At 39.1% G+C, this 8,936-nt stretch overlaps 1 non-coding gene across 1 annotated transcript; it reads right to left on the bottom strand.

Moving 5' to 3' along the window:
* Window positions 1-6,338: 6,338 nt before the first annotated feature.
* LOC142179659 (small nucleolar RNA R71) lies at window positions 6,339-6,441 on the bottom strand. Its single transcript, XR_012708204.1, has one exon. It is a non-coding gene; the product is annotated as a small nucleolar RNA R71 (small nucleolar RNA).
* Window positions 6,442-8,936: the final 2,495 nt, after the last annotated feature.

Genomic DNA, 8,936 nt, shown 5'->3' with positions numbered 1-8,936 from the left:
TATAGCAAGCTGCCAACCAGTCCTTGCCCATGATAGCATCAAAATCCATCATCTCTAGCTCAACTAGGTCGGCTGAGGTTTGACGACTACAAACTGTCAACGTACAACCTCGGTAAACCCGTCTAGCAATAATCGATTCTCCGACCAGTAAAGATACCGCAAAAGCATCACTTAGTATTTCAAGCACTATACCAAACTTCCCCATGACAAATGGGGTAATATATGATAAAGTAGATCCTGGGTTTATCAAGGCATAAGCATCGTGAGAGCAAATGGTCAATATACCTGTCACAACGTCTGGTGAAGTCTCCTGGTCATGTCGACCCGCTAAAGCATAAATACGGTTCTCCTCTACCTCTGCCTCGACCTCTACCAGCCGAAGACTGAGACTCGCGCCCTGAAGTATGCACGGACATAGATGATCCTATTGATGAACTCGCTGGTTGTGCCATTCCCCCAGAATCTCTATTTGGGCAATCTCGCATCATATGCCCCGGACGCCCACATGTATAACAAGCATTAGAACCTGCTCGGCATTGGCCCAAGTGTCCTCTACCACAGATGTCACACCGTGGAGGAAATGACCACGTCTGTGCAGAACCTCGCTGCTGCGGTAAACCCAACGCCTGTGAGCTCTCACCTGGTCCTGACTGAGTATAGCGATCATACCTGTAACTAAGGGTGGCGAGTGGGGCGGTTAGGCCCGGGCTCGGCCCAGGCCCAGCGATCCCATATGGGTAGTGGGCCTAAACGGGCCTACCCGTTAAAGCCCGGGACTAGGGGACTTGAGGCCCAAGTGGGACGGTTCATTGAAGAAGCCCGTTAGGCCTGGGACCATTTGGGCCCGGGTCCGGGTCCTAAGTGGGCCAGTTTAATCGGTCCTAAACGGGTCCAACGACAATTTTTTTTAAAAAAAAATTACAAATTTTTTTAGCCGTTGCAACATTTAAAAAATGGCCGCTGGCCTACAAAAATAGCTGTTAGGGCTTTCTAAAATAGCCATTTAACCCCAAACTTTTTATAATTACACTTTTCCCTATTTTCAACTATAAATACTCCCTCATTCTTTCATTTTCTCACAAAATCATCAATCTCTCTCATTTCTCAAACTCAAATTGAAGTATTCAATTCTTCAAGTCTTCAAGTCTTCACTCATCTCTCATTTCTCAAATTCAAATTCTTAATTCAAGTTAAATTATACCCGGTGATTCTAGATTGCACCCATTTATTTTGGAACACTTTAATGTGGTAGAGGAAAATGAAGAAGTTTACATAATAAAGTGCAAGAACTGTGGTCGAGTCTACACTCGTCGTCCGAAGGAGGGCACATGCTGTTTAAGGAGGCGTATAAAGAGTTGTCTTGCGTATTATCCAGACATTCATATTTAAGATTTTAAGTTGATTTGAGACAATTTGTGTTATTTCAAAATTATTAGACGTATTATGCTTAACGTTTTAGTTTGTTAGATTAATTTGAAGTATTATGTTTAAGTCATTAAACTTTAATTTGAAGTATTAAATGTAAACTTTAATTTGCAACTTTGATACCGAGTTCATCTTAATATAGCTAATGTTATATCGAAATTCGAATATAGCTTATATACTATACACATAGTATATACAATCTTATATAAGGCAATATACCATATAAGGCAATTTCTTGTAAATTATCTAAACTTAGCCCCCCCACCACATATATATATATATATAAGCTATATAATTTATAAGAAATTGCCTTAGATAAATTTTTTTTTAAAAAAATAGGCCAGACCCACTTATATATATATATATATATATATATATATATATATATATATATATATATATATATATATATATATATATATATATATATATATATATATATATATATATATATATATATATATATATATATATATATATATATATATATATATATATATATATATATATATATATATATATATATATATATATATATATATATATATATATATATATATATATATATATATATATATATATATATATATATATATATATATATATATATATATATATATATATATATATATATATATATATATATATATATATATATATATATATATATATATATATATATATATATATATATATATATATATATATGTGTGTGTGTGTGTGTGTGTGTGTGTGTGTGTGTATATATATATATATATATATATATATATATATATATATATCAATTTATTTTTATATATATATATATATATATATATATATATATATATATATATATATATACATATAAGCAATTTATATATTATATATTTTATATATATATATATATATTATAGATATAGATATAGTATATATAATATATATAAGCTATATAATTTACAAGAAATTGCCTTAGATAAAAAAAATTAAAAAAAAGTCAGGCCCACTTAGGCCCACACACATATATATATACACACACATATAAACCATGTATATAGTGTATTCGGTTACATCCAAAAGCCCACGAAACCCAGGGCTGTTTAAGCTAGGCCCACGAAGCCCGGTCCCACATAGAACCGACCCACTTAGGACCGACCCACGAGGCTCATTTAGGCCCGGGCTCGGACCATTTTCCACCCTTACCTGTAACCCTGTAAGTGATGTGGCGGAGGCATAGGTGGCCGTCTAAAGTACTGGGGCATATAACTACCCTGACACTAGGGGTGTTCATGGTTCGATTTAGATCGGTTTTTCCCTAAAAATAAACCAAACCAGGTAAGTCGGTTTTTCAAATATTAGAACCAAACCAAACCAATTAAGTCGGTTTTTTCTCGATTTGGTTTATGTCAGTTTTTCGGTTCTTTCGGTTATTATCGTTTTTTTTCTTAAATGTAAGACATACACTACCAAACACATATTTCGGCGACCACATTTTTAACGTAACATTATCAAATCAATTGCCCTTTGATAAATCTATTATTTACCAAGATATATTGATGATAATTGAATCAAATAGTGATGAATAATTTAAGGGCTCAATTAAAAATATATTATTTTTAACATGAAATAGATTCTTACACTTAACAAAAGAAAACTACCAATCAAAGTAGAATGTAAAGGTAAAGAACTGCACTAAAAGTGCAAACGATTAACATTTACTATAAATTTTTTGAAACTTTGTATAAAAGTATACATATATATAGGTGTAATTCTAAATTTAAAATAGCTACTCCTATATTTCGTTTGGTTTCGTTTTTTTTATTAAAACCAAAACCAAACCAAATTTGATCGGTTATTAAATTTCAAAACCTAACCAAAAAGTATCAGTTTTTTTGGTCAGTTTGATTTGGTTTTTCGGATTTTTATGAACACCCCTACCTGAGACCTGGGAAATCTCATCCTCTTACGCTTCCCTTGCTCAGTCCTCTCTGTACCCTGCTGCCGATGCCTACCCTTTTCTATATTCTGGGCGAATGCCTGAATCCGGGAGATATCTATACTATCCTGCAATGCAGCGGTGGCACATGCCTCAGTTAACTCTGGGGCTAACCCTGCTATAAACCTGTGAATCCTGTCCCGCATAGTAGCAACTATGGATGGTGCATATCTGGCCAATGAGTCAAAATGGAGACTATACTCTCGAACACTCATATTACCCTGCTTGAGGGCTAGAAACTGATCGACTCGAGCCTGTCGGATCTCCCGCGGTAAGTACTGGTCAAGGAAAGCATCTGAAAAATTCTCCCAAATAGCTGGAGGTGTATCACGTCCCCTGGACCTCTCCCATCCCTCATACCAAAGGATGGCTATATCTCGGAGTCGAAAAGCTGCTAGCTCAACTGCCTCTTTCTCCGTGGCATGCATAACACGAAAGATCCTGTGAAGCTGATCTATGAAATCCTGCGGGTCCTCCCTCTGATCTGTCCCCGTGAACTCTGGGGGACTCAAAGCAATAAACTCTCGGACCCTTAAACTCCCAGACCCCTCAGAAGTTCCTGCACTAGCTGATGCCCTAGCCTATTACTAGGTAGCTACCAATTATGTCAACAAATGCACCGCACTCCTCAAGTCCTGATCTGATGGAAGTAGAGGGGGAACTGGACGTGCAGTCTCCCTAGGAATCTCCTCAGGTGGTGGAGGAGCCGGTAATGGCTGAGTAGGGGTCTCGCCTTGGGCCTCAGACTGGGCCTCATCTACTGGGGGTACCCTGATGGTCCCCTCACTTGCTGCTGTCTCCTCTGGCTAGACGTAATCTTCCTAGTCACCATCATCTGTGCATGCAAATATAAACACATAAGTTTAACTCACATTTTCTATAACTCAGTTCTATAGCATGATTTAGATTTGAAAGAAGGGTAACTGATAATAGGCTAGATTTATGTAATTTGGCGATTGTTGATGCCCCAGCTTAATTATGTTTCAATGTTATAATATAGTTAAATGATGAAAAATGGGCTCTAATTGTGAATTTCACACATTTCGGGAGTGAGGAGCTTGTATGAGGCCTTAAAGCTGTGATTGGAGCTACATTGAAGCAAGCAAAAAACCCCTAGGAGTTGAGTACGCGAGAAGACGAGAAAAAGAATAGTTAAAATGAAGGCCTGGACTAGCGCGACCATTAGCGCGTCCACTTGTGCGACCACGCTAGCCCAGATGGTTGAGGCAGAATGGTAGGGCATTAGCGCGGCCATTAGCGCAGCCGCGCTTGCCCAGTTCCGGAATATTAATTTTCAGGGGTAAACTTGGAAGTCTGGGGGAAAATTCACTTAACCTATAGAAGGTCAAGCTCGCCCAAGGAGGGATTATGTATCTTTTCATAGCTTAGTGCAAGAAAAGGAGAGCCAAGAGGCAAGGAGGAGAATTCAACATCAAGTTCTTCCTTTCTTCCTTTTGTTTTATGATTTGTGATGAATTTGATTATTGTTGTGACGAACACTAGTATGAGTACCTAAATATTTAGTCTTAGGTTTGATGGAACCTATTGAAGGATGAACTTCTTGATTATGTTAATATAGTTTGCCATTTTAATCTCTATTTGTTCAACTACATGCTTGTTGTGGTTAATTGATAGGATCCTCAATTAGCTGTTCCTATTTAGTGTGCATAACTCGGGAGAGAGTGCATATTTAGGTAATTGTTGAACAACACCACTCCGAAAATATATGAGGGATCAATAATTGGGGGTTTAAAGGCGGGATTAGGAATAATGAAGCCTTGGGTGTAATCTAAAGTGAGTTGTAATAAATAAGCCAGCTAGCGTGACTCGAAAGAGTGCGTCTAGTAGATTATTGTGATTACTCGGGAGAGATTTACGGTAGTAAGATTGCTCAGGATTGATAGAGATGATTTGGTGATTCTATGTGAAGCATAACCGGAAGGGAGTCCATCAATATGGGAAATCATAGCCTTAGAACCTTTTCTTAATAGTTTACAACATCAATTATAGTTATTTTTCAGTTGCTTATTTACATTCATTCATAGTTAGTAGAAATACCCTCAATTATTATTTACAACGGTTGAGAAATTGATTCCATGGAATTTAGTAAGTCTAACGAGAAGTAATTGATAGGTTAATTACTTGTGGGTTCGACTCTAGGCTAAATACTCAGATTATATTTGCATCTTCTGCGTGTCCTTTATATAAGGCATAGTTGGGTGTGATCAAATTTTGGCGCCGTTGCTGGGGAATTTAATGGTGTTATCAATTACAATTGAAAGAAGTACAAAAATTTCTTAGTGTAGTCAATTTTCTTTATACCCAATCTTTACATTGAAATTTTAACGTTTGTTGACTTGGTTGCACAGGTGCATGCCTAGAAACTCATCGAGAACTGGTGAAGCATTTGAAGCATTATCAGATCACGAGAAAGTTTTCAATGCCTTGAACCGGGCCAACTGGAAAAACAAACAACAACAAACAACTGAACACTTCGAGAGAGAAATGGGAGATCACGAAGAGAACCCAACTGTACCAATAGCGCCAATGGCACCTCTTGTGCCAGAGGCAGCTCTCTATGACTGGGCATAACCCACAGCTGAAAATCTGGCCACCTCGATTTTAGTCCCACAGATACAGGCTGAATCATTCTAAATGACGAATAACATACTGCATTTGTTGCAAAATAAGGGACTATTTTCGGGGTCACAAGTTGAAGATCCTCAATAGTACTTGAAAAATTTCCTGTCAATCTGCAAAACCCAAAGGTAGCCCAACGTAACTCCAGAAGCAATCAAGCTGTTATTGTTTCCATTCTCAATGACAGGAGCTGCCCAGACCTGGCTAAACTCACCCCCCATAAATTCCATAACAACTTTGGAGGAGTTAGTCAAGCAATTCGTGAACAAGTTCCACCCACCCAACAAAATCGCTCAATAAATTGATGAAATTTTGAGTTTTAAACAGAGACCAATGGAGACACTGCATGAAACATGGGAACGATTCAAAGGGATGATGGTTATATGTCCGCACCATGGTATTCCAGATCTGATGTTGGGGAAACAGTTTTACATGGGATTGTCAAATAGCGTGAAGAACATTGTTGATGCTTCAGCTGGTGGTGCATTTTTGAGCAAAACATGGAGAGAAGGCTAGGGTTTACTTGACAAGATGACACAGAATTCAGGATGGATAACCAGGAATGCACCTATCACTCCAGTGGTGCACTCAGTGCCCTTAGATCCATCCAACTCTATGGCTAAAAATATGGCCACCTTATTGACACAGATGAGCATACTCACCAAAAAGGTAGAAGAGTCAGGGCATAAGTAGCAGGTACACATTGTAGATACTACCAATGGGGGCTTGTGCACATCGTGCATCAGTTAGCTAATTGGTAACTAGTGGAATGCAGAACATGATCATCATCACTACCCTGAAAACATGAACTATGTGTCTAATTATGGAGGCCAGAGACTGGGGGGGTCAGAATTGGGGCCAGCAGAATCAGCAGTACAGGCCAGCCCAACCATAGTTTAACAATGGGAACATGGGAGGTATGATACCCCCTAACAATATGGCACCTTACCTAAGGCCACAGGGATATAATAATCAGAATCAACAGCAGGGGTATCACCCTTCTCAGCAGCAGCATGGTGGAAGGTAGGAAGATGGGTTTGCTAGACTTGAAGCAATGATGCAGCATGTTATTGGTCTAATGCAAGGATTAGTGAGAGGGTAGATGCACATGATTCAACAATCAAGAATATTGAAATGCAGATGGGCCAAATTTCGATGTCTCTGAACAATCGTCCTCATAGGACACTACCTGCTGACACCCAAATAAATCCAAAAGATCAAGGCCCGAAACAGCTGATGGCGGTGAGTCTACGTAATGGCAGAGATTTGGATACAGAGCAAGAGAGGGCTCGAGAAACTAGACATGCTGAGACACTCACACTAGTGCCCATTAAGTTGGATGAGTCAACGAAACTGACAGAGGTGACAATCTAGCCTGCCCAGGGAGAAAATAACATTCAGATTGAGATCGAGAAATATGCTGAGACAACCCAGGAACCAGTAGTTAAGGTGGAAGCTGATAAAGATCAATCCCAAATGATTGGGAAGAAGAGACCGCCTGCACCCTTCCCTCAGAGGCTGGCTAAGTACCAAACGGAGGAGCAATACAAGAAGTTCTTGGAGATGCTGAAACAAATCCAGGTAAATATTCCATTGATTGATGCTTTGAAAGAGATGCCTGGGCATGCAAAAATGATGAAGGACTTGATGTCCCAAAAATTTGATTTCCAAGATGGCCATAGTTACTCTTACTCAGACCTGTAGTGCAGTGGTGACTAGACCAACTGCAAAAAAGCTGTCTGACCCAGGGAGCTTTACAATTCCATGCACTATTGGTAATTTTGCTTTTGCTAAGGCACTGTGTGATCTAGGGGTCAGCATAAATCTTATTCCCCTGGCGATTTATAAGAGGTTGGGTATTGGAAGAGCTAGACCCACCTCTATGTTGTTGTAGCTGGCTGACAGGACTGTAAAGCAACCCTCAAGTATCTTGGATGATGTGTTGATTCAGGTAGGGAAATTTGTGTTTCCTGCAGATTTTGTAATCTTATAATGCAAAGTAGATGAAGAGATTCCCATAATTTTGGGAAGGCCATTCTTAGCCACTAGGAGAGCTCTCATTGACTGTGAGATTGGGGAGCTCAAGATGAGATTGAATGACGAAGAGATAACATTCAATGTGCAGAAATCTATGAGGCGATCAAGTGAATTCTCTAATTGCTCTCTTATTGATGCCGTGGATGTAATCGTAGAGACTGATGATAAGATGCTAACTATTGAGGACCCTCTTGCTGCATGTCTGATGAATTTAGATGAGCTAAATGGAGAAGAACTAGCTGAATGGGTAATGGCATTAGAGGGTAGAGGGTTCTGGGATAGAACTCTGGAATTTGAGCCCTTGTACTTGGAAAATAGAGAAACTCCTCCAGCCAGGCCATCCATCGAAGAACGACCAAACCTGGAGTTGAAGCCACTGCCCACCCATCTCAGGTATGAGTTCCTTGGACCTGACTCCACATTACCTATTATTATATCATCTAGTTTGTTAGATGTGCAGGCACAACAACTCTTGCAGGTACTCAAGGAGTGTAAGACTACTATTGGGTTGACCATGGCAGACATAAAGGGGATCAACCCAGCCTACTATACACACAAAATTCTCCTGGAAGAGGGACACAAACCTTCTAGGGAACACCAAAGAAGGTTGAACCCCAACATGAAGGAGGCAGTGAAGAAAGAAGTGATAAAGTGGTTAGATGCAAGAATCATTTTCCCAATATCTGACAGCAGCTAGGTTAGCCCGGTTCAATGTGTACCTAAAAAAGGTGGCATGACGGTAGTTAAAAATAATAACAATGAACTGATCTCTATGAGAACCATCACGGGTTGGAGAATTTGCCTGGATTACAGGAAGTTAAACCTAGCCACCCGGAAAGACCACTTCCCACTTCCCTTC

The sequence above is a fragment of the Nicotiana tabacum genome, chromosome 3 (genome assembly GCF_000715075.1).
Source record: "Nicotiana tabacum cultivar K326 chromosome 3, ASM71507v2, whole genome shotgun sequence".
Classification (NCBI taxonomy): Eukaryota; Viridiplantae; Streptophyta; class Magnoliopsida; order Solanales; family Solanaceae; genus Nicotiana; species Nicotiana tabacum.
The sequence above is the reverse complement of the archived record's forward strand: the minus strand, read 5'-3'. Positions and strand labels throughout refer to the sequence as shown.